We start from the raw sequence: 25,135 nt of genomic DNA, 5'->3' as shown, positions 1-25,135 counted from the left end.
GAAACTATCAAATCGATTAAAAAAATGCATCAATTATTCACCATGATCAAGTGGGACTTATTCTTGGACTTCCAGGCTGGTTCAGAATCTTCAAATCAATCAATTTGATTGATCACATTAATACAGAAAAAGTATAAGAATCATATTATCCTCTCAATAGATGCATAAAAGTATTTTACAAAACACAGCATTGTTTCTTGATAAAAACAAAAACAAAAACAAAAATTTCAAGACAGTAGGGATAGAAGAGACATACCTCAATATCATAAAGGCCATATACAAAAGACCCACAGCTAATATCATCCTCAATGGGGGAAATCAGAGTATTCCCCCTAAGGTCAGGAACATGATGGGAATGTCCCCTATCACCACTCTCTTTCAACATAGTACTGGAAGTCCTAGGCACAGCAATCAGAAAAGAAAAAGAAATAAAAGGCACCCAAATGCGCAGGGAAGAAGTCAAACTTTCCTTCTCACAGATGATCTGATACACTATGTGGAAAACCTAATAGACTCCCCCAAAATACTGATAGAACTGGTACATGATTTCAGCAAAGTTTCAGTATATAAAATCAACGTACAGAAATCGGTCTCATTATTTTACACCAGTAATTAAGCAGAAGAAAGGGAAATCAAGGACTTGATCCCATTTAAATTGCACCAAAAAGTATAAAGTACCTAGGAATAAACCTAACCAAAGAGGTAAAACAATCTGTGTGCTGAAAACTATAGACAGCTTATGAAAGAAATTGGAGAAGACACAAAGAAATGGAAAAACATTCCATACTCATGGATTGCAAGAACAAATATTGTTAAAATGTCAATACTACCCAAAGTAAACAACATATTCAATGAAATCTCTATCAAAATGACACCAGCATTCTTCACAGAGCTGGAGGAAACAATTCTAAAATTTGTTTAGAAACAGAAAAATTCTTGAGAGGGGATGCATTAAATACTTGATGGGGATTAAGGAGGGCACTTGTTTGATGAGCAGCAAGTATTGTATATAAGTGTTGAATCACTAAATCATATGCCTCCAAATAATATTACACTGTATGTTAACAAACTGAATTTTAAATAAAACTTTGGAAAGTAAGATTGAGAAAAGAAAAAATAAAATAAAGCAAAGTTAGTAACAAGAGATAAAGAAATATACTATATAATCATAAAGGGGACTATCAAACAATAAGATATAACAATTGTAAATATTAATGCCCCAAAAAGGAGGCACCCATATACAGCAATAAATAACAAGTACATAAGAACTCATTGATAAAAAAACAATAATAGCAAAGCACTTTAACACCCCCACTTACATCAATGGATTGACACTAAACAGAAAATAAACAGAAACAATGGCTTTAAATGACACACTGTACCAGATGGACTTAACTGATATATGCAGAACATTCCATCCTAAAACAGCAAAATACACATTCTTTTTAAGTGCACATGGATCATTCTCCAAAATACATTACATATTCGGTCACAAATCATACTTTAACATGTATAAAAAACATTGAAATCATACCATGCACCTTTTCTGACCACAATGATAATGATAAGTAAATCAGAAAAAAAAAGGATGTGGAAAGAAAACAAACACACGGAAATCAAGTAAGAAGCTACTAAACAATGAATGGGTCAACAGGAAATCAGACAAGAAATTTAAAAAATACATGGAACTAAATTAAAATAAAAATGCAACAGTCCAAAATCTACAAGATGCCGAAAAAGAAAAAATAGCCCAAGGAAGGAAGTATATAGCAATACAGAGTTACATCAAGAAGCAAACAAAATCTCATATAAACAAACTTTATATCTAAAGGAGCAAGAAAAATGAAAAACAATTGAAACCTAAAGCCAGCAGAAAGAAGGAAGTAATAAAGATTAGAGCAGAGATAAAAGACATAGTACCTTAAAAAAACAATTGAACAGATCAATTAAACCAGGAGATTCTTCTTTGATAAATGTAATAAATTAAATAAACCCCTATCCAGGCATATCAAAAAGAAAAGAGAAAAACCCAAATACATAAGTCACAAATGACAAAGGAGAAATAAAAACCAATGCCACAGAAATACAAAGAAGTATAAAAGAATATTAAGAAAAATTACATGCCATCAAATGGGACAATCTGGAAGAAATGGATAAATTCCTAGAAACATATAAATTACCAAAAATGAAACATGAAGAAATAGAAAAGCTGAGCAGTCTCATAATCAGCAAAAAAATTGAATCCATAATCACAAATGTCCCAAGAAACAAAAGTCCAGAGCCAGATGGTTTCCCAGGTGAATTCTACCAGACATTTAAAGGAGAGTTAATACTTATTCTTCTCAAACTGTTCCAAAAAAAGAGAAATGGAAGGAAAACTTAAAAACACAATCTATAAAGCCAGCATTACCTTATTTACAAAAGAAGACACAAATCTGACTAATAAAGAAAATTACAGGCCAACATACCTAATGAACTTGGATGCAAACATTCTCAACAAGATACTAGCAAATCAAATCCAGGAGTACATTAAAAGAATCAAAGATCAATAGGACTTATTCCTGGTATGCAAGACTGATTTAATGTTCCCAAATCAATGTGACAAACCACGCTGATAAAATCAATGATAAGAAAAATATGATCCTCTCAATAGATGCAAAAAAGAATAGCATTTGAGAATGTACAACATCCATTCTTGATAAAAACCGTCAACAAAACAGGGTAGAGGGAACACGCTTCAACATCATCAAGGCCATATATTAAAGACCCACAGTTATAGATTCCACCCACATCTGCCTAAATAACCCAGAAATCCACCAGAAGACTAGCAGAAGGGACTCTACAGAGCCAAGTGTAGACAAGAGGCTCACAGAAGAGGGTAGGGAAGGTGGAGAGGCAGTGCGTGCTACACGGACTGGCAGGAGGGAACCGGGGTGGTGGAGGAGCAGCCCCCAGCAAGGCAGAGCCCATGATTCTCACTTGCAAAAGCAGAGGGGAAGGACTCCATGAATTCTGACAGGCAGCAGGACTTAACATCTGGAATGTTATAAGTCAACAGCTCTGCTCACAGAGTAAGAGGGCTAGAGGACAATGGGAGGGAGAGTTGTTGAGCCCGGGGAGACAGAATTCAGATCAGTGGGGAACAAAAGCACTGGCCAGCACCATCTCCCTCTCCCATCCCCCAGCCACAATTCCAAAGGGAACCAGTTCCCGGCACCGAACTTGCTTCCACCATGAAAACACCCAATGCTGTGCTTCTGTGGATCCATCCCTCCAATGGGGTTGCCTCTCTCCTGGTGCCACAGGGCCCCTCCAGTGGCAGACCACTGAAGGCAAAGCGAGCTGAGCCTACCCCTCCGGCCCCTTTGCACCTTGTGAATCCACCCCAGCTAATACACCAGATCCCATCAAAGCAGCACCACAAGCCTGGCAGTGTGCAAGTAGCCCAGACAGGGGCCACAACACTCCACAGTGAGTTCTGCCCCTGGGAGAGGGGAAGATAAGGTACACATCAGTCTGAATGTGGCCCCAGCAGTGGGCTAGGGAAAACATCAGGTCTGACTGCGGCCCCGCCCACCAATGCAAGTTACCCCAGACAGCACAGAGGAAGGGCCCTGCAGTTCCATGCAACTCCAGTGACTATCCAAAATGATGAAACAGAATTCTCCTCAAAAGAAACTCCAGGAGGTACTGACAGCTAATGAACTGATCAAAAACGATTTAAGCAATGTAACAGAAAAAGAATTTAAATTAATAGTCATAAAATTAATCGCTGGGCTTGGAAAAAGTATACAGGACAGAGGAGAATCTATTGCTACATAGATCAAGGGATTAAGAAACAGGAGGAGCTTAAAAATGCTATAAATGAGGTGCAAAGTAAAATGGAGGTGACCACAGTTCGGATTGAAGAAGCAGAGAAGAGAATACGTGAATTAGAAGATAAAATTATGGAAAAAAGAGGAAGCTGAGAAAAAGAGAGATAAAAAATCCAGGAGTATGAGGGGAGAATTAGAGAACTAAGTGATGAAATAAAACGCAATAACATACGCATCATTGGGATCCATAGGAGGGAGAGAGAGAGAAAAGGGCTGAAGGTGTACATAACTGAGATCTTCCCTGACCTGGGGAAGGAAAAAGGCATTGAAATCCAAGAGGCACAGAGAACTCCCTTCAGACGTCACTTGAAGCGATCTTCCGCATGACATATCATAGTGAAACTGGCAAAATACAAGGGTAAAGAGAGAATTCTGAAAGCAGCTAGGGATAAACATGTTCTAACATATAAAGGGAGACTGATAAAACTAGTGACGGATCTACCTACTGAAACCTGGCAGGCCAGAAAGGAATGGCAGGAAATCTTCAATGGGATGAACAGAAAAAATATGCAGCCAAGAATCCTTTATCCAGCAAGTCTGTCATTTAGAATAGAAGGAGAGATGAAGGTTTTCCCAAACAAACAAAAACTGAAGGAATTCATCACCACTAAACCAGCCCTACAAGACATCCTAAGGGGGATTCTGTGAGTGAAATGTTGCAAGGACCAGAAAGTACCAGAGACATCACTGCAAGAATTAAACCTACAGACATCACAATGACTCTAAACCCATATCTTACTATAATAACGCTGAATGTAAATGGAATAAACGCTCCAACCAAAACACATAGGGTATCAGAATGGATAAAAAAACAAGACCCATCTATTTGCTGTCTACAAGAGACTCATTTTAGACCTGAGGACACCTTCACATTGAAAGTGAGGGGATGGAGAAGTATCTAATTATCATACTTCTGGAAGTCAAAAGAAAGCTGCAGTAGCCATCAGAGAAACTAGACTTTAAATTAAGGGATGCAACAAGAGATGAAGAAGGACATTATATAATAATTACAGGGTCTCCCATCAGGAAGAGATAACAATTATAAATGCTATGAGCTCAATACGGGAGCCCTCATATATATATATATATATATATATATATATATATATAACAATTAATCACAAACATAAGCAACCTTATTGATAAGAATGTGGTAATTGCAGGGGACTTTAATACTCCACTTACAATAATGGATAGATCATCTAGACACAGGATCAATAAAGAAACAAGGGCCCTGAATGATACACTGGATCAGATGGACTTGACAGATGTATTTAGAACTCTGCATCCCAAAGCAACAGAATATACTTTCTTCTCGAGTGCACATGGAACATTCTCCAAGATAGATCACATACTGGGTCACAAAACAGCCCTCCATAAGTGTACAAGAATTGAGATCATAGCATGCACATTTTCAGACCACAATGCTATGAAGCTTGAAATCAACCACAGGAAAAAAAGTTTGGAAAACCTCCAAAATCATAGAGGTTAAAGAACACCCTACTAAAGAAGGAATGGGTCAACCAGGCAAATAGAGAAGATATTAAAAAATATATGGAAACAAATGAAAATGAAAATACAACAATCCAAAGCTTAGGGATGCAGCGAAGACAGTCCTGAGAGGAAAATACATTGCAACCCAGGCCTATCTCAAGACACAAGAAAAATCCCAAATACAAAATCTAACAGCACGCCTAAAGGAAATAGAAGCAGAGCAGCAGAGACACCCCAAACCCAGCAGAAGAAGAGAAATAATAACGATCAGAGCAGAAATATACAATATACAATCTAATAAAACTGTAGGGCAGATCAATGAAACCAAGAGTTGGTTTTTTGAAAAAGTAAACAAAATTGATTAACCTCTAGCCAGGCTTCTCAAAAACAAAAGGGAGAAGACCCAAATAGATAAAATCATGAATGAAAATGGAATTACAACCAATCCCTCAGAAATACAAGCAATTTTCAGGGAATATGATGAAAAATTATATGCCAAAAAACTGGAAAACCTGGAAGAAATGGATAAATTCCTAAACACCCACACACTTCCAAAACTCAAACAGTAAGAAATAGAAAACTTGAACAGATTCATAACCAGCGAAGAAATTGAATCAGGTATCAAAAATCTCCAAACAAGTAAGAGTCCAGGACCAGTTGGCTTCCCAGGGGAATTCTACCAGACATATAAAGCAGAGACAATACCTATTCTTCTCAAGCTGTTCCAAAAAATAGAAAGGGAAGGAAAACATCCAGACTCATTCTATGAAGCCAGCGTTACTTTCATTCCTAAACCAGAGAGAGACCAGTAAAAAAAGAGAACTACAGGCCAATATCCCTAATGAATATGGATGCAAAAATTCTTGTTAGATACTAGCAAATCAAATTCAACAACATATAAAAAGAATTATTCACCATGGCCAAGTGGGATTCATGTCTAGGCTGCAAGCCTGGTTCAACATTAGCAAATCAATCAACTTTATACATCACATTAATAAAAGAAAAGATAAGAACTATATGATCCTGTCAATCGATGCAGAAAATGCATTGGACAAAATTTAGCATACGTTCTTATAAAAACCCTAGAGAAAGTCGGGATAAAAGGAACATACTTAAACATTATAAAAGCCATTTACGGAAAGCCCACAGCTAATATCGTCATCAATGGGGAAAAACTGAGAGCTTTCCCCCTGAGGTCAAGAACATGACAGGGATATCCACTCTCACCACTGGTGTCTAACATAGTGTTGGATGTACTAGCATCAGCAATCAGACAATAAAAGGAAATCAAAGGCGTCAAAGTTGGCACAGATGAAGTCAAGCTTTCACTTTTTGCAGATGACATGGTATTATACATGGAAAATCCAGTAGACTCCACCAAAAGTTTGCTAGAACTGATACATGAATTCAGCAAAGTTGCAGGATACAAAATCAATGTAGAGAAATCAGTTGCATTCTTGTACACTAATAATGAAACAACAGAAAGACAAATAAAAAACTTATCCCATCCACAGTTGCACCAAGAATTACAAAATACCTAGTAATATACCTAACCAAAGATGTAAAAGATCTCTATGCTGAAAACTATAGAAAGCTTATGAAGGAAATTGAAGAAGATAAAATGAATTGCAAAAACATTCCCTGCTCATGGGTTGGAAAAATAAATATTGTTAAAATGTCAAGACCTCTCTGACCTCAGCTGTAGCAATTTCTTACTTGACACATCCCCAAAGGCAAGGGAATTAAAAGCAAAAATGAACTATTGGGACCTCATGAAGATAAAAAGCTTCTGCACAGCAAAGGAAATAATCAACAAAACTAAAAGGCAACCGACGGAATGGGAAAAGATATTTGTAAATGACATATTGGACAAAGGACTAGTATCCAAAATCTATAAAGAGCTCACCGAACTCCACACCCGAAAAACAAATAATCCAGTGAAGAAATGGGCAGAAAACATGAATAGACACTTCTCTAAAGAAGACATCCAGATGGCCAATAGGCACATGAAAAGATGCTCAACGTCGCTCCTCATCAGGGAAATACAAATCAAAACCACACTCAGATTTCACCTCACGCCAGTCAGAGTGGCTAAAATAAACAAATCAGGAGAGTATAGGTGCTGGCGAGGATGTGGAGAAACAGGAATCCTCTTGCACTGTTGGTGGGAATGCAAACTGGTGCAGCCGCTCTGGAAAATAGTGTGGAGGTTCCTCAAAAAATGAAAAATAGATCTACCCTTTGACCCACCAATAGCACAGTTAGGAATTTACCCAAGGGTACAGGAGTGCTGATTCATAGGGACACCTGTACCCCGATGTTTATAGCAGCACTCTCAACAATAGCCAAATTATGGAAAGAGCCTAAATGTCCATCAACTGACAAATGGATAAAGAAATTGTGGTTTATATACACAATGGAATACTACGTGGCAATGAGAAAGAATGAAATCTGGCCTTTTGTAGCAACGTGGATGGAACTGGAGAGTGTGATGCTAAGTGAAATAAGCCATACAGGGAAAGACAGACACCATATGTTTCACTCTTATGTGGATCCTGAGAAACTTATCAGAAGTCCATGGTGGAGGGGAAGAAAAAAAAAGAGGTTGGGGGGGAGCCAAAGCATAAGAGACTCTTTAAAACTGAAAACAAATTGAGAGTTGATGGGGGGTGGGAGGGAGGGGGCGTGGGTGATGGGTATTGAGGAGGGCACCTTTTGGGATGAGCACTGGGTATTGTATGGAGACCAATTCGGCAATAAATTTTATATTTAAAAATAGTTATTTAAACTTAAAAAAAAGGCCCACAGTTAATATCCTCAAAGGGGAAACTGAGATTTTCCTCTTTAATCAGAAATAAGACAGGAATGTACACTGTTTCCATTGTCATTTAACATAGTAGTAGACGCAAAGCTGTCATCATCAAGACATCATGGTATTGGCACAAAAACAGACACACAGACCAATGGAATAGAATAGAAACCCCAGAACTAGACCCACAAACATATGGCCAACTCATCTTTGACAAAGCAGGAAAGAACATCCAATGGAAAAAAGACAGCCTCTTTAACAAATGGTGCTGGGAGAACTGGACAGCAACATGCAGAAGGTTGAAACTAGACCACTTTCTCACACCATTTACAAAAATAAACTCAAAATGGATAAAGGACCTAAATGTGAGACAGGAAACCATCAGAACCTTAGAGGAGAAAGCAGGAAAAGACCTCTCTGACCTCAGCCGTAGCAATCTCTTACTCGACACATCCCCAAAGGCAAGGGAATTAAAAGCAAAAGTGAATTACTGGGACCTTATGAAGATAAAAAGCTTCTGCACAGCAAAGGAAACAACCAACAAAACTAAAAGACAACCAACGGAATGGGAAAAGATATTTGCAAATGACATATCGGACAAAGGGCTAGTATCTAAAATCTATAAAGAGCTCACCAAACTCCACACCCGAAAAACAAATAACCCAGTGAAGAAATGGGCAGAAAACATGAATAGACACTTCTCTAAAGAAGACATCCAGATGGCCAACAGGCACATGAAAAGATGTTCAGCGTCGCTCCTTATCAGGGAAATACAAATCAAAACCACACTCAGGTATCACCTCACGCCAGTCAGAGTGGCCAAAATGAACAAATCGGGAGACTATAGATGCTGGAGAGGATGTGGAGAAACGGGAACCCTCTTGCACTGTTGGTGGGAATGCAAATTGGTGCAGCCGCTCTGGAAAACAGTGTGGAGGTTCCTCAGAAAATTAAAAATAGACCTACCCTATGACCCAGCAATAGCACTGCTAGGAATCTACCCAAGGGATACAGGAGTACTGATGCATAGGGGCACTTGTACCCCAATGTTCATAGCAGCACTCTCAACAATAGCCAAATTATGGAAAGAGCCTAAATGTCCATCAACTGATGAATGGATAAAGAAATTGTGGTTTATATACACAATGGAATACTACGTGGCAATGAGAAAAAATGAAATATGGCCTTTTGTAGCAACGTGGATGGAACTGGAGAGTGTGATGCTAAGTGAAATAAGCCATACAGAGAAAGACAGATACCATATGGTTTCACTCTTATGTGGATCCTGAGAAACTCAACAGGAACCCATGGGGGAGGGGAAGGGAGAAAAAAAAAAAAAAAGACGTTAGAGTGGGAGAGAGCCAAAGCATAAGAGACTGTTAAAAACTGAGAACAAACTGAGGGTTGATGGGGGGTGGGAGGGAGGGGCGGGTGGGTGATGGGTATTGAGGAGGGCACCTTTTGGGATGAGCACTGGGTGTTGTATGGAAACCAATTTGTCAATAAACTTCATAAAAAAAAAAAAAAAAAAAAAAAACATAGTAGTAGACGTCCTAGCCTCAGCAATTAGACAAGAAAAGGAAATAAAAGGAAATAAAATTGGCAAGGAAGAAGTCAAAGTTTCACTATTTGCAGATGACAGAATACTCTATATAGGAAACTTGAATGATGCCATGAAAAAATTGCTAGTCATTACACAAATTCAGTAAAGTTGCAGGATACAAAGTCAATGTACATAAATCAGTTGCATTTCTGCAAACAAATAAAAAAATAGCAGAAAAAGAAACCCAGTTATCAATCCCATTTACAATTGCCCCCAAAACCACAAGATACCTAAGAAGAAATTTAACAACAACAACAAAAAAGGTAAAGATGTGTACTTTGAAAAGTATAGAACACTTATGGAAGAAACTGAAGATGAAACATAGAAATGGGAAAATATTCCATATTCAAGGATTGGAAAATAAAACATTGTTAAAATGTCTATACTACCCAAAGCAATCTACACGTTGAAAGCAATCTCTATGAAAATACCACCAGAATTTTTCACAGAACTAGAAGAAACAAACCTAACACTTGTACAGAACCACAAAAGACTTTGAACAGACAAAGCAGTCTTGGAAAAAAAAAGCTGGAGGCATCAGAATTCCGGACTTAAGCTGTATTACAAGGCTGTAACATTCAAGAAAGTATGGTACTGGCACAAAAACAGACAGATCAATGGAACAGAATAGAGAACCCAGAAATGGACCCACAATATATGGTCAACTAATCTTGAATGAAGCAGGAAAGAATAATTGTTGGAAAAAAAGGCAGTCTCCTCAATAAGTGATGTGAAAAATGGACAGAAGCATGCATAAGAATGAACCTGGGTCAGTTTCTTACACCATACACAAAAATAAACTCAAAATAGAGAAAGTCCCAAATGTGAGACAGGAAACCATCAAAACCCTAGATGAGAAGACCTCTTTGGCCTCGGCCATAGGAAATTTTTACTAGATACATCTCCTTTGTCAAGGGAAACAAAACCAAAAATCAATTATTGGGAGCTCATCAAACAAAATGCTTTTGCATAGTGAAGGAAACAATCAACAAAACTAAAAGGCAACCATTGGAATGGAAAAAGATATTTGCAAATGACATATTGAATAAAGAGTTAGTATCAAAATCTATAAAGAACTTACCAAATTCAACTCCCCAAAAACAAATAATCTAGTTAAAAATTGGCAGTAGACATGAATAGACATAATCAAGTGAAGACATGCAGATGACCAAATGACACATAAAAAGATGCTCAACAACACTCATCATCAGGGAAATACGAATCAACACCATAATGAGATACTAAATCACACCTGTCAGAATGGCTAAAATTAACAACATAAGAAACACAGATATGGGTGAGGATGTGGAGAAAGGGGAACACTGTTACGCTGTTGGTGGGAATGCAAAATGGTGCAGCCACTCTGGAAAACAATGTGAGTTTCCTCAAAAATTGAAATTACAACTGCCCTATGACCCAGCAATTGCATTGTTAGGCATTATGCAAAAGATAAAAAATACTGATTCAGAGGGGCACATGCACCCTGATGTGTGTAGCAGCACAATCAATAATAGTCAAATTATGGAAAGAGCCCAAATACACATAAGCTGTTTAATATATATGGAAAGGTGGTAGAATTAAAAAAAAATAAGAAAGAAACAAAACAGATGAACATAGGAGAAGGGGCAGAAAATTAAAAGATAAAAACAGAGAGGAAGGCAAACCATAAGAGATTCTTAACTAAAGAGAACAAAATGAGGGTTGCTGGAGGGGAGGTGGGTGGAGATATGGGCTAAATGTGTGATGAGCTTTAAGGAGGGCAGTTCTTGTGGTGATAATGGGTGTTATATGTAAGTCATAAATCACCAACTTCTACTCCTGAAACCAATACTAGAGTATATATGTTAACTCACTTCAATTTAAATAAAATCTTGTAAAGAAAGGAAAAAAAGAAAGCATGGAATATCAGCCATCAAGAAGAATGCAATCTTGCTATTTGCAATGATGTGGATGGAACTAGAGTGAATATGTTAAGTGAAATAAGTCAGTCAGAAAAAGACAAATGCCATAGGATTTCACTCATATGTGAGTTTGAAAAAATAAAACAGATTATAAGAGAGGAAAGGAAAAAATGGCACAAACCATAAGAGACTCTTATTGTAACATACAAAGTGAAGGTTGTAGTAGAGGTGGGAGGGAGGATGGGCAAAATGGGTGATGAGTATTAAGGATGGGTCTTGTGATAAGCACCAGATGTTATGTGTGGGTGATGAATCACTGAATTCTATGTCTGAAACTAGTATAACACTGTAAACTAAGTAGAATTTAAATAAAACTTGAAACATTAAAAAAATTTATTTGTGTCTTCTTCAATTTCCTTCATAAGCTTTCTATAGTTTTCAGCATACAGACATATTTGGTCACATTTATTCCTGGGTATTTTATGGTTCTTCATGCAATTGTAAATGGGATCAGTTTCTTTAATTCTCTTTCTGTTGCTTCATTATTGGTGTATAAAAATGCAACCCATTTCTGTACATTGATTTTGTACCCTGTGACTTTGCTGAATTCATGTATCAGTTATAGCAGTATTTTGGTAGAGTCTTTTGGATTTTCCATGTAAAGTATCATGTCGTCTGTGAAAAGTGAAAGTTTGACTTCTTTGCCAATTTTGATGCCTTTTATTTCATTTTGTTGTCTGATTGCTGATGCTAGGACTTCCAACACTATGTTAAAGAACAGTGGTGAGAGTGGACATCCCCATCGTGTTCCTCATCTCAGGGGGAAAGCTCTCAGATTTTCCCAATTAAGGATGATAGTAGCTGTGGGCTCTTCATAAATGGCTTTTATGATGTTTAAGTATGTTCCTTCTATCCCGACTTTCTTGAGGGTTTTTATTAAGAAAGGATTCTGTAGTTTTTTTCTGTAGAAAAAGCTGTAGCTTTTTCTGCATCTATTGACAGGATCATATGGTTCTTATCCTTTCTTTTATTAATGTGATATATCACATTGATTGATTTGTGAATATGGAACAAGCCCCAGGAATGAATTCCACTTCATCATGGTGAGTAATTCTTTCTATATTCTGTTGAATTCGATTTGCTACTATCTTGTTGCAAATTTTTGCATCCATGTTCACTAGGGATATTGGCCTGTAATTCTCCTTTTTTGCGGGGTCTCTGTCTGCTTTGGGAATCAGGGTAATACTGGCTTCATGGAATGAGTCTGGAAGCACATTCCATGCTAATGTATAGGAAAAATAAATATTGTTAAAATGTCAATACTACCCAAAGCTATCTACACATTCAAAGCAATCCCAATCAAAATTGCACTGGCATTCTTCTCAAAGCTAGAACAAACAATCCTAAAATTTGTATGGAACCACAAAAGACTCCTAATAGCCAAAGTAATACTGAAGAAGAAGACCAAAGCAGGAGGCATCACAATCCCAGACTTTAGCGTTTACTACGAAGCTGTAATCATCAGGACAGTATGGTATTGGCACAAAAACAGACACATAGGCCAATGGTATAGAATAGATAACCCAGAATTGGACGCACAAATGTCTGGCCAACTAATCTTTGACAAAGCAGGAAAGCGCATCCAATGGAAAAAAATACAGTCTCTTTAGCAAATGGTGCTGGGAGAACTAGACAGCAACATGCAGAAGAATAAATCTAGACCACTTTCTTACTCCATACACAAAAAATAAACTCAAAATGGACAAAAGACCTAAAGGTGAGACAGGACCATCAAAACCCTAGAGGAGAAAGCAGGCAACAACCTCTTTCATCTCAGCCGCAGCAATTTCTTATTCAACACATCTACAAAGGCAAAGGAACTAAAAGCAAAAATGAACTATTGGGATCTAATCAAGATTAAAAGCTTCTGCACTGCAAAGGAAACGATCAACAAATATAAAAGGCAACTGGCAAAATGGGAAAAGATATTTGCAAATGACATATCAGATAAAGGGTTATCCAAAATCTATAAAGAACTTACCAAACTCAATACCCAAAAAACAAATAATCCAGTGAACAAATGGACAGAAAATATGAATAAGCACTTTTCCAAAGAAGACATCCAGATGACCAACAGACACATGAAAAGATGCTCAATGTCACTCATCATCAGGGAAATACAAATCAAAACCACACTGAGATAGCACCTCACGATGGTCAAAGTGGCTAAAATGAACAAATCAGGAAACTACAGATGCTGCTGAGGATGTGAAGAAATGGGAACCCTCTTGCACTGTTGGTGGGATAGCAAGCTTGTGCTGCCACTCTAGAAAACAGAGTGGAGTTTCCTGAAAAAAATTAAAAATAAAACTACCCTATGACTCAGCAATAGCACTACTGGGAATTCACCCAAGGTATACACAGGAGTGCTGATGCATGGGGCACATGTACCAGCACTTTCAACAATAGCCTAATTATGGAAGGAACTTAAATGCCCTTCAACTGATGAATGGATAAAGAAGATATGGTTTATATATATAATGGATTACTACTTGGCAATAAGAAAGAATGAAATCATGCCATTTGCAGCAATGTGGATGGAACTGGAAGGTATTATGCTGAGTGAAATAAGTCAGTCATAGAAGGACAGATATCATATGTTTTCACTCATATGTGGATCTTGAGAAACTTAACAGAAGACCATGGGGGAAAGGAAGGGGAAAAATAGTTACAAACATAGAGGCAAGGAGGCAAACCACCAGAATCTTAAACACAGAGAACAAACTGAGGGTGGACAAAGGTGTGGGGGAGAGGGGAAATGGGTAATGGGCATTGAGGAGGCACTTGTTGGGATTAGCACTGGGTGTTGTATGTATGCCAATTTGACAATAAATTATATTTAAAAAATAAAAATGCCTAATGTATAGTTTAATATAAAAAAAACTGAAACAGGAAGAAATAAAAATACTTGAACAGACCGGTAACCAGCAAAGAATTTGGATCAGTATTCAAAAATCCCCCCAAAAAATAAAGGTCCAGGGCCAGATGGCTTCACAGTGAATTCTACCAAGCATTTAAAGAATCATTAATATATATTCTTCTCAAAGTGTTCCAAAAATTAGAAACGAACGGAAAACTTACAAATTTATTGTATGAGACCAGTATTAACCTGATAGCTAAACCAGATAAAAAGAAAATTACAGGCTTAGATCCCTGATGAACATGGATGCAAAAGTTATCAAGGAAATACTAGGAAATCAAATCCCAACAACATGTTAAACGAATCATCCAACACATCAAGTGGCATTTATTCCTGTGCTACAAGTATGCTTCAGTATTTAAAAATCAATCAACATGATATATTACACTAATAAAAGAAAAGATAATAGCCATCTGATCCTCTCAATAGACTCAGAAAAACCATCTGACAAAGTACAACAACCATTAATGATTTTAAAAAATCACCAAAGTATGGTTACAGGGAATACACTTCAACATAATAAAGGCCATATATGAAACACCCACGGCTAATACCATCCTCAATGGGGCCAACCTGAGAGCTTTTACTCTCAGGTCAGGAACAAGACAGGGATGTCTGCTCTCACCACTGTTATTTAACAGAGGACTGGAAGTCCTAGCCACAGCAATCAGGCAACATAAAGAAACAAATGGCATCACCAAGGAAGAAGTCAAACTTTAACTATTTGAGATGACATGACACTCTATATAGAAATAGCAAAACACCACCAAAGCAATTATTAGAACTGATACACAAATTCAGTAACATTGTAGGATAAAAAATTAAAGTACAGAAATTGATTCCATTTCTGTAATCCAATAAAGAAGCAGTAGAAAGAGAAATCAAGGAATCTATATGATTTGCAATTACACCAAAAAATGTAGGATATTAAGGAATAAAACAGAAGTAGTAAAAGATCTGTACTTTGAAAACTATAAAGCACTGATGAAAGAAAATGAAGATGACACACAAAATGGAAAAATATTCCAAGCACATGGATTAGAAAAACAAATACTGTTAAAATATTTATACCACCCAAAACAATCCACACAGTTAATACAATCTCTATAAAAATACTAACAACATTTATCACAGAGCTAGAACAAATAATCCTAAATTTTGTATGGAATCACATAAAAACCCAAATGGCCAAAGAAGCCATGAAAAAAAAATAATGCAGGAGACATCACAATTCTTGACTTATATTACAAAGCTGTAGTGATCAAGACACTATGATTTGGACACAAAAAAGACATATAGATCAATAGACCAGAATAGAAAATCCAGAAATTAACCCAGAACTGTATGTTCAACTATTCTTCCACAAAGCAGAAAAGAACGTTCAATGGTAAAAAGACAGTTTCTCCAATAAATCGTTTTGGGAAAGCTAAACAGCAACATGCAAAGAATGAACCTGGACCACTTTCCCACACCATAAACAAAAATAAATTCAAAATGGATTAAAGACCTAAATGTGAAACCTGAAACCATGAAAATCCTGGAGAAGAACATAGGTAGTAACCTCTTTGACATCAGCCATAGCAACTTCTTACTTTACTAGATATGCCTCCTGAGTCAAGGGAAACAAAAACAAATATAACTATTGGGGCTACATCAAAATAAAAAGCTTCTGCACACTGAAGGAAATGATTAATAAAACTAAAAGGCAACACCTGGAATGGGAGAATATATTTTCAAATGATATGTCTGATAAAGGGTTACTATCCAAAACATATAAAGGACTTATAAAACCTAACACCCCAGAAACAAATAATCCAATTAAAAATTGTGAGGACACAAATAGACATTTATCGAAAGAAGACATCCAAATGGCCAAGAGACACATGGAAAGATGCTCAACATCACTCATCATGAGGGAAATATGTATTGAAACCACAATGAGATATCATCTCACAGCAATCACAATGGCTAAAACTTTCAACAAAGGGAAGAACGGATGTTGGCGAGGATGCACAATTTGGGGAACCTCCCCTTACACTGTTGGTGGGAATGCAAACTGGTGCAGCCACTCTGGAAAACAGTATGGGAATTCCTCAAAAAGTTAAAGAGAGAACTACCCTATGATCCAGCAATTGCACTACAAAGTGTTTACCCAAAGGTACAAAAATACTGATTTGAGAGGACACATGCACCTTGATGTTTATAGCAGCATTGTCAACAATAACCAAATTATGGAAAAAGTCCATATGTCCATGGACTGATGAATAGGTAAAGAAGAGATGATACACACACACACTGGAATATTACTCAGCCATCAAAAAGAATATCTTGCCATTTGCAACATCATGGATGGAGCTACAGTGTATTATGCTAAACAAAATATATCAGTCAGAGAAAGAATAATACTATATGATTTCACTCATATGTGGAATTTAAGAAACAAAACAGATGAACATAGGGGAAGTAAGAGGAAAATAGGAGAGGGAGGCAAACCATAAGAGACCTAACATAGAGAACAAATTGATAGTTGTTGGAGGGAAGATGGGTGGGTTGGAGGATGAGCTAAATCAGTGATGGGTTAAGGAGGGCACTAGTAGTGATGAGCAATGGGTGTTGTACGTAAGTGATGAATCACTAAATTCTACACCTAAATATAATACTGCAGTGCATATTTACCAACTGGAATTTAAACAAAAGCTCAAAAAAAGGGAAAAAAAGAAGCATATTGGTATATCTGTATTCACAACTCATTGAAAAGAAAAGAAAAAAAAGAAGAAAAGAAAAGAAAACAAAAGAAAAGAAACGGAAAGAAAAGAAAAGGAAAAGAAAACACAGACAACAATCCAGAACAAACTGAAGGTTACCAGAAGGATGGTGGGTGAAGGGATGGGTTAAATAGGTGACAGAGATTTAGGAGTACATTTGTTGTGATGAGCACTGGATGTTGTATTTAAGTTTTGAATCATTAAGCTGTACATCTGAAACTAATATATACAGTTTTTACTAAGGGGAATTTAAATAAAAACTTTAAAAAGGCAATGGAAAATGTTAATATTTTGCTGTGAGTCATTTAGAATGGAAGGTGTGCTTATAGTTGATTGTTTTCTTCTCCAGGTCAATTTTCTGAATTTTACACCAGGCTTACATTGTTAATGTAATTATTTTGCAATCAGCGAAAAAGAAAAAAAAAGAGGGGAAAAAAGGAAACAAAATATCTTCAAGAAGTCTGAGAATGACTAATCAGTAAAAAATACCTAGAGATTGGTTCAGCACATTTCTCTGGTCCTATCTCAAATCCTCTTAAATGACAGGAAAGGTAGGTTTCTGTACATAAAGAATAACTCCAGAAGGGCAAGGGGAAAGAAAAGGCAAATACTTGAAAGGTGTAAGGCAGATGAGGCAGTGGCACCAGGGCAGGAGTGGGGAGCCTGGAGTTTTGAAATGGAGAGGGGGCGCTTAGACGTTGTGGGAGGGTGTTTGGGGCCAGGCTCCTGACTTTGGAAAGGGGTGTGCAGGCTGACAAGGAGAGCTTCCTAGATCCAAGGCAGTGGTAGGCTTTGAGACTTGGAAGATGTGGGCGGAGTTTGGCAGGAAGGGGAGGATTCTTTCCAGGCAGGAAGCTGTGCTCCAGAAAGAGGGAAGAGACTGTGGCTGACGCAGCGATTAGTGAGAGCCAGATGTGGCCGAGGAGGCACAGCAGATTAGGAGGGCTGGGGACACCGCCGCCATGCTCTTTGTTTGCCCGGCCACCCTCCCAGACATGCCGTCCCCCCTCCCCCGCCCCGTCTATGCATTCTTCCCTCCTAGCTCTTATAAGCACAGAGCTAGTCGCCTGCTGATCCTCCTTGGCCACAGGCTCACAGCAGAGGCAGCAGCAAGGTGCCCGATTTGGGTGTGTAACGCCCACCATCCCCTGCCTTGGGGAGTCTGTACCTCTTGGTCTGGGAATTGTTGGACGCTGGAGGGAGAAAGAGGGGTGCTCCCTATTTCTTTTACCCTAGCCTCAGATCCCTTGCTCTAGTATAGGCTGAAAGAGCTGGGCAGGAAGTTTACTGCAGGCATGCAGCCAAGATGTTTTGATTTCCATCTTTCCTGTATAGTTTTCAAGTAAAATTTAGGCGCGGGTGACGGGGTGCAGTAATTAAAAGAAAAAGCTCATCTTGTCCTGCATTGAATATATTTTTTTCTTAATTTCCTTTCTTGGCCCTCCTTGCTACTGTGCTCCTTGCAGGTATGAAGACCCCATTTGGAAAGGCGGTTGCAGGGCAGCCGTCTAGGACAGGCACAAAACATACCAGTGTGTCTGTTACCATGATGAAGAGAAAAGCTGCCCACAAGAAGCGTAGGAGCAGGCCCACCTCCCAGCATCAGAGGAGCATCGTGGGCTGCAGAAGTCGGCAAGGATGGAAAGATGGAGATGAATCTCTAACACAGTGGAAAGGAACCATTCTGGATCAGGTACCTGTAAATCCCTCTTTGTATCTTTTTCAAATATGATTGATTTGACTGTGTTTATGGATTGGAACTTCACAGAGATAAAAGAGTGTCCTTACTTGAAGTCTTCTGTAATACAGTTGTATCGTTTGGAATCAGTGATACACACTTAGCAGAAATTATGATTGACAAAGCAGTAGAACATATTTTTAAGATAGAGGAAGGTTCCAAAAATGAATTGAGGGGGATGGTCTTAGCTCAGGCACCTGTCATGAACACATGGTTTTATATTACTTATGAGAAAGATCCTGTATTATATATGTACCAGCTCTTAGATGATTATAAAGATGGTGACCTACGCATCCTTCGAGATTCCAATGATTCTCCTCCTGCAGAGAGAGAACAAGGAGAAGTTGTGGACAGTCTAGCAGGCAAATGTAGAATATGCCAAAGATGATGGCTCCAAGAGAACTGGCATGATCATTCAACAAGTAGAAACAAAACCCTCTGTGTACTTCATCAAATTTGATGATGATTTCCATATCTATGTCTATGATCTGCTAAAAACATGTTAAGGATCATCTTGAAATTTGCCAAAATGTGAGACTTTGTAAAATCTGTACACACAAAAGGTCTTGATTGGTTTCTAATTTTTAAGAACAGTCTTCTCCCTTTTTGCATGCTTTTGCCAAAAAAAAAAATGAAACTTTCACCCTCTCAGACATTTTTGGAAGAAATCTTTTGTCCTTCTTTCCCAACTTTTAATTGGTTCTTCCCCACAGGAGAATGATTGATTTGTCTAACTAGTGAATAAGGTCTGACATCCAGTGGCCCTTATTTTTATATTGTGTAGTGGTAATGGTTTCTTTTATGGTGTCTTAGCAGGACTGTGGAACACATAGATTAGAATCAGTGTTCAATGATTAATAGGCTTAATGATGTTTTAGGTGCTGGCATTGGTAAATAGAAATATAATAGACATTTGTTAGGTTTTGTTTTGTTTTGTTTTCAACTCTATACTGTTTCTTGGTTGATCCTATGAAACCTATGTGCAGAAAAGTGTGAGCCCTACTGCAGCAGAAAAATAGGTAATGGAATGGGTCATATATGTTCCATTATTAAAGGCATTAGTGAAGGTTAAACTAAGTGTAGAAAAAGCAAGTTTGAAAAATAGGCAATGTTTTGGAGAAAAGCACCTGAGCAAAGCCAGTGCTTTCTCATTGGGTTTCTGATAAAAGCTCCATTAGCAGTAACAGACAGGCCTTGGACTTTTACGACTTTGGGGCTGGGACTCATAGCAGTACAGTTAACCACTTGGGAAATATCTTTAAAATTAATTTAAGTTCACAAGCCATGGAGTCCAGACTACCAACACAGGCAGACTGGCATCCTGCTGGGGTGAAACCAAAAAGATATTCTCTTGTCTTTGATGTTTTCTCTGTCTGCTTTTCTTCCTTTTGATGGCACTAAGTCTCTTCTCAGATATTTGACTGACAACAGCAATGTGGATCTGTATTACCTATTGTAATAATTCCTGGGGACATAAATTTGCTTGGGATATCTTTTATAATAGCTGGGGATTAGTTTGCTTTCTAATTTTTTGGATGTGAGGCTGATACTGTAATAATCTTGTATCCTACTGATACTGTGGACTCTTAAAAACTGTGTGACATGCAGCTGTGGGGTTAGATTAATTCAGCTCCTGAGGTCATGAAGGAACTACATCCAATCAAGAGGAAGACAGTCCAAGCTGCAGCTGCTGAAGGAACCCCATTATCTGTACAGACATCTTTATGAGATCTGTATGGCTGAAATGAAAAAACAAGAAATTGGGAAAGACAGAATTTTGGACTTTAATTCCTTTGGACCTTAAGATAGAAATTTAATTTGGAGCATTTATTTTTCCCTAGAAGTTTAATTGTTGGCATGGGTTTCACACAGTTCAAATTAAGGCATTTTTATTATGTTGTTAAAATTGTATTATTTGGAGTATTTTAGTGCTATTTTTGAGACTCATGTAATCTTTGTAAGCTATAGCAAATGATGTGTCTGGATATAATTGTAAATTGTGGATAAAATAGGGAGTGAACTTTCAGGCTGGAATGTAAGGTAACTTTGGAGTTAATTACTGTTCTATTCTGAATCCTTTCAGCTTTCTACGGGCAAAAGCAAAACCATTCACCAGTCTTACACAGATGGGAGCAGGATATTCCTAAGATACTATTGTCTCCCCCAAAGGGGGCAGTCAAGCCCTGTTTGTTAACCATAGTCTTGGGTATAAACCACAGTGGCTTAAGAGAACAAAAACATGCACGGGTATGATTGGATTTATTCTCTGCCTCCGTTTGTGGTTCTGACTCAAGAAAAAAGAAAGAAAAAGATTTGCATTTCTCAAAAATACTTGGAAGAAAAATTCTACCCATGTCCACTTGCTATACTCATTCAGTTTTCCATATAAGAAGATGAATAACTTAATGAAATTGGGAAAAAAAAAGGTTATAGATAAGTAGCCTAGGCCCCGTTTGGCTCTTGAGTTTATTTCTCATTGCAAGGTATGAGAAAGACTGCAGTCCTTTATTACATGGCTGGGTAGACATCCGCTCTGTAGACCATTCTATACCTTTGGGGTGGGAGATCCCATTGTCTTTAAACTTGGGGTAGAAATTCATGTTAAGCTCAGGTCCAATCCATGTACTCCAGTCCAAATCTACCATCAAATAAAGCTGGTATTTATTTTTTATTACTTTAAAATTTTTAATATATAAGTTGTTTTGGGGGGAAAAACCCACATGCTTCTGGTAAATTCAAACAGTAAAAAAAGGTATACAGTAAAAAGTCGCCTTTCTTCCTTCTCACCCCTGGCCTCAGTCTCCCAGTCCCAATTTCCAAAAGTAACCACTGTTACCAGTTAGTATGTGTCCTTCCAGAAATAATAAAAATATTCACAAGCATAATTTCTATGTGTATCAGTTTTTGACACAAATAGTGGAATACTAAACGTGCTGTTCTGAAATTTGTACTCTCGCTTCATATATTAAAACTAATATTTTAATCCCTCATTTATTCCTGTGTATATATTTTAGTTGGTTCAGAATCTGGAAGGGAAGGAGGCATGATTAATTCAAATCTTCAAATCCCATCCTAGTTTAATGAAAACTTGCATGTCCCTGAAAACCCACTATTTCTGCCAGGCAAATTTTTCTGAATAATAGAATGTGAAATCAATGTGAATGTGATATATTTTGTGGGAAGAAATCCTTAAGAGAGGCTAGTATATTTTTATTGAGGGAAGATAAAGGTAGGATCAACTATAAATTAAAATTATGGTAAAATTTACAGTAATATAATCAATATTCCTAAAATAAAATAGGATGAACAATCTTTTTTTTTGTTTCAACTTCCACTCGTATTTACTGCCATATGCAGATTGAAGCTGCTCATTTCTGTTTTCCTTTTCTAACAGAATGCTTTCCTGCATGTAACAGGAAACTTATTTTTTAAAGTTTTTATTTAAATTCTAGTTTGTTAACATACAACATTATATTAGTTTCAGGTGTACAATATAGTACTTCAACACTTCCATACATCATCCTGTGCTCATCACCACAAGTGCACTCAATTCCTATCACCTGTCAACCCATCTGCCCACCTACCTCCGCTCTGATAACCATCAGTTTGTTCTCTATAGTTAAGAGTCTGTTTCTTGATTTCTCTCTCTCTTTCCTTTCCTTTGCTTATTTGTTTTGTTTCAAAAATTCCACACATGAGTGAAATCATATGGTATTTGTCTTTTTTTGACAGAATTATTGAATACTCTCCAGCTCCATCTGTGTCATTGCAAATGGCAAGATTTCATTGTTTTTAACAGGTGAATAATATTCCATACATATATATATGCTACATCTTTATCCATTCATCAATCAGTGGACACTTGGACTGCTTCCATATCTTGGCTATTGTAAATACCACTGCAATAAACATAGGGGTGCATGTATCCCTTTGAATTTGTGTTTTTGTATTCTTTGGGTTAAATAGCCAGTAGTGCCATTGCTGGATCATAAGGTAGTACCATTTTTAACTTTTTGAGGAGCCCTCATACTGTTTTCAATAGTGGCTGCACTTGTGTTGTTGATTTTAGCCATTCTAACAAATATGAGGTGATATCTCATTGTACATTTGATTTACATTTCCCTGTGCTAAGTGATGATGAACATATTTTCATGTGTCTGTTGGCAATCTGCATATGTTCTTTGAAGAAATGTCTATTCATGTCTTCTGCCCATTTTTGTATTGGATTATTTGTTTTTGGGTGTTGAGTTTTACAAATTCTTTATATGTTTTGGATACTAACCCTTTATCAGATATGTCATTTGCAAATATCTTCTCCCACTCAGTAGGTTGCTTTTTAGTTTTGTTGATTATTTCCTTCACTGTGCAGAAGTTTTTTATTTTGATGTAGTCCTGATAGTTTACTTTTGCTTTTGTTTCCTTTGCCTCAGGAGACATATCTAGAAAATTGCTGCTATGGCTGATGTCAAAGAAGTTACTGCCTGTATTCTATTCTAGGATCTTTATGCTTTCGGGTCTCACATTTATATCTTTAATCCATTTTGAATTTATTTTTGTGTATGGTGTAAGAAAGTGGTCCAGTTTCATTCTTTGGCATATTGCTGTCCAGTTTTCCCAAAACTGTTTGTTGAAGAGACTTTTTCCCATTTCATACTCTTTCCTGCTTTTTTGAAGATTAACTGAGCATATAATTCTGGATACATTTCTGGATTTTCTATTCTGTTCCATTGATCTGTGTCTCTGTTGTTTTAAATATTTTTTAATGTTTATTTGATTTTGAGAGAGAGAGAGAGAGAGAGAGAGAGAGAGAGAGAGAGAGAGAGGCAGCCCAAGCAGGGAAGGGGCAGAGAGGGAGACACAGAATCCGAGGCAGGCTCCAGGCTCTCAGAGCTGGACATGGGGCTTGAACTCATGAGCCACGAGATCATGACCTGAGCCAAAGTCGGATGCTCAACCAACTGAGCCACCCAGGCGCACAAGTTTTTTAAATAATTTTTTAATATTTACTTTAATTTTTTTGAGAGAGAGACAGAGCATGAGCAGGGGAGCAGCAGAGAGTGAGGGAGACACAGAATCTGAAACAGGCTCCAGGCTCTGAGGTGTCAGCACAGAGCCCCACACAGGGCTTAAACTCGGGGACAGCGAGATCATGACCGAGTCAAAGTCAGACACTCAACTGACCGAGCCACCCAGGAGCCCTCCATGGGTCTGTTTTTGTGCCATTATCGTACTTTTTTGATCATGAGAGCTTTGTAATATAACTTGAAGTTCAGAACTGTTATGCTTCCAGCTTTGCTTTACTTTTTCAAGGTTGTTTTGGCTATTCACGGTCTTTTGTAGTTCCATACAAATTTTAGGATTGTGTGTTCTTCTCTGCGAAAAATACTGTTGGTATTTTGATAAAGATTGCATTAAATGTGTAGATTGCTTTGACGATTTAACAATATTTTCTCTTCCAATCCATGAGCATGGAATGTCTCTCCATTTTTTTGTGTCATCTTCACTTTTTCTCATCAGTGTTTTATAGTTTTCAGAGTACAAGACTTTCACCTCTTTGGTCAGGCTTATTTCTAGGTATCTTATTATTTTGAGTGCAGTTGAAATTGGGGTTGCTTTCTGCCTGCTGCTTCATCATTGGTGTATAGAAATGCAAAAGATTTCCAGAAATTCTTTTTAAACAGGTTTAAAAGTTACCAGGCATCATTTATTCATGTAAGTAAAATAGTCCAGAAGTTGGGTGGGTTTCAGGGACAGGATTAGGCTCTGTTTGATTTTTTTTAGGTTTTTCCCTCCTCTGTATGTCAGTTTCATCTTCATGCCATCTTTCCTCATGGTAGCAAAATTAGAGCAGGAGTACCATACAGCAGTTCCAATCTACAGGAAGATAAATAACCTATGTCTTGTCATGCATAATGTACTGGTTTAGGTCACATACCTGCATCAATGACTTAAGTCTTATTGATTGTGCTG

The 25,135-nt window shown here is 37.5% G+C and overlaps 1 pseudogene; it reads left to right on the top strand.

The window, feature by feature from the left end:
- The first annotated feature begins 18,973 nt into the window (after nucleotides 1-18,973).
- LOC124522275 (spindlin-W-like) lies at nucleotides 18,974-19,671 on the top strand (annotated as a pseudogene).
- The last annotated feature ends 5,464 nt before the right edge of the window (nucleotides 19,672-25,135 follow it).

Source organism: Lynx rufus, unplaced genomic scaffold (assembly GCF_022079265.1).
Source record: "Lynx rufus isolate CCGP_SWC_20201006 ecotype Redwood Valley unplaced genomic scaffold, mLynRuf1.p SCAF_35, whole genome shotgun sequence".
NCBI lineage: Eukaryota > Metazoa > Chordata > Mammalia > Carnivora > Felidae > Lynx > Lynx rufus.
Note: the sequence above shows the minus strand (reverse complement) of the source record. Positions and strands in the feature narration are given on the sequence as shown.